Here is a 2687-nt window from a genome sequence, read left to right on the forward strand (position 1 = left end):
GCCCTGATTCAAAAAGGACTTCCTCCTAAGCTTGAGGACCCAGGGAGCTTTTTGCTACCTTGCACCATTGGAGAATTAACCATCACTAAAGCAATGTGCGATCTAGGAGCAAGTATCAACTTAATACCATCCTCCTTGGTAAAAAAGTTGCATATAGAGGAAGTTAAACCAGTACAGATATCTCTAGAGCTGGTAGATAAGTCAACAGTATACCCCAGAGGTATGATTGAAAACCTTCTGGTCAAGGTGGACAATTTCATATACCCTGCAGATTTTGTGGTTCTGGATTCAGATGGGGATGATGGTGATTCTATTATACTGGGAAGGCCATTCTTGGCCACTGCTAGAGCTATCATAGACATAGAGCAAGGAGAACTAACTCTCAGGATGCATGATAAGAGTGTCACTCTGAAAGTATTACCAGAAGCCCAGTTTAGTAATAGGAGGAGGGACTCTATGGAAATTGACAAGGTGATTCACAACAATATCCCAAGGCAGAAGATTGTGCAGAAGGATGAAAAAGTCCAAGAGGATATTGGAGTATTAGCTACTGAAGAGAGAAATCCCCAAGGTAAGTCTACAGCCATAAAAGAAAGATCAACAAAAAAGGGGATGAAACGCAGAAATAAAACAAAAAGGGGTTGGAAGAACAGGAAGATTCCGACAGAGGGGCTTTCCAAAGGTGACAAAGTGCAATTGATATATCAACAACTGGGAGCAAGCCAACAGACTAATGACTATTACACTGTCAGCAACATAATCTTGTTGGAACATGCTGAAATTGAACACCAGAGAACAAAGAGGAGGATCACAGTCAGGGGAGACAAGTTGAGGCACTACAATCCTCAACCACCATAAAAGAAAGCTCCAATGTCAAGCTAGTGACAATAAAAGAGCGCTTGTTGGGAGGCAACCCAACCTGAGGTAGTTTTCTTTTCATAGCTTTTTCAATAAAAATGTTGAATAATTGATATGCATTGCAAGGAGCTAAGTTTGGTGTTGCACACCAAAAACAACTTAAGGGAGAATGGAGGATTCTAAGTTTGGTGTTCCACCAAAACCTCATTCAAAAGCACATTCTAACTTCCTGCACATTGCTAGTTCCAAGCAATCTAACAGATTATTCAACCACTTAACTGCTTTTTAGTCTTAACCTCATAACCTTTAGCAAGGACACAAGATTTTGCCTAGAGTTAAACTACTGTATCCAGAGAAGTGGCAAGAAATTAAGTTTGGTGTTCCCACTCCAAATTAAATCCACAAGCCACACTCAATTCATGCATACTAACTGGTCATCTAAGGGCTTGAGAAGCAAGCAACTTTTGAGAATTGTGCAGGGAATGCAGCATTTCTTGGATGAGGCTTCTATTGTTGCCCCCTGGTTTGGTACTGGCTAGTTTTGAGAGTGCGTCAGCTCGGGCATTCTGTTCTTGGGGTATGTGACAGACTTCATATTCTCCTAGCTGTCCGAGCTGTTCCCTGGTTTTGTCCAAATATTTTTTTATGGTTGGATCTCTGGCTTGGTAGCTCCCTGCTATTTGTGAAGTGACTACTTGCGAATCACTGAAGATGATAAGCTTTTAAGCTCCAATCTCTCTAGCCAGCTTCAAACCAGCTAGCAGTGCCTCATATTCTGCTTGGTTGTTTGAAGCAGGGAACCCGAATTTGAGGGAGAGTTCGATTTGGGTTCCTTGGTCGCTTTCAATTATCACACATGCGCCGCTTCCAGTTTTATTTAAGGAACTGTCCACGTAGAGACTCCATTCTGTGGGGGGTTCTGGGGTGTCCGTAAATTCTGCGATGAAGTCGGCCAGGTATTGTGACTTGAGCGCTATCCGAGCTTCGTATTGAAGATCAAATTCGGACAACTCCACTGCCCATTGCAAAATTCTGCCTGCTAGGTCTGTTTTCTGCAAAATCCCTTTTATAGGCTGGTTAGTCCGAACCCTAATGGTATGGGCTTGGAAGTATCGACGAAGTTGTCGAGATGTTACACTACAACAAACAAGGCTTTTCGCAACGGTCAAAAACCGTTGCCGTAGATTGAAAAACCGTTCCCAAAACTTTAGGCAATGCTTTGGCAACGGTTTTTGACCTGTGGTATATGCGGCCGTTACCAATGCTCAAAGGCAACGGTTTTTTACCTAAGGTAACAGTAACAGAAAAACCGTTGCCACAGTTAGTGCCTAAGACAACGGTTTTGACAAAAAATTTTAAACAACGGTTTTGATCCGTTACTCAATAAGCAACGGTTTCGAACCATTCCTATTAATATGACAACGGTTTAAAACCGTAACTGGATAGGCAACGGTTTTAAACTGTTGTCGTTTTATTATTCACATAGCCAACGGTTTTAAACCGTTACCGTTGATGCCAGGTTTCGGCAACGGTTTTTGAACCGTTGCCAGTTTATAGCCATCTATGACAACGGTTTTAAAGCGTTACAGTTGATGTCATTTTCGGCAACGGTTTTAATTCCATTGCCATTTTATAGTCATCTAAAACAACGGTTTTAAAGCGTTACCTTTAGAGTCGCGTTTTGGCAACGGTTTTATTATGTAGTCCTCTTTGACAACGGTTTTAACACCATTGTCTTTTGTAACTATTGACAACGATTTTTTTGTGATATATAATTTTTTATTTACAATAGTTTTCTCATGAATTAAATTAATTTCAGTTTTTTTTTA

Source organism: Arachis hypogaea, chromosome 15 (genome assembly GCF_003086295.3).
Source record: "Arachis hypogaea cultivar Tifrunner chromosome 15, arahy.Tifrunner.gnm2.J5K5, whole genome shotgun sequence".
Classification (NCBI taxonomy): Eukaryota; Viridiplantae; Streptophyta; class Magnoliopsida; order Fabales; family Fabaceae; genus Arachis; species Arachis hypogaea.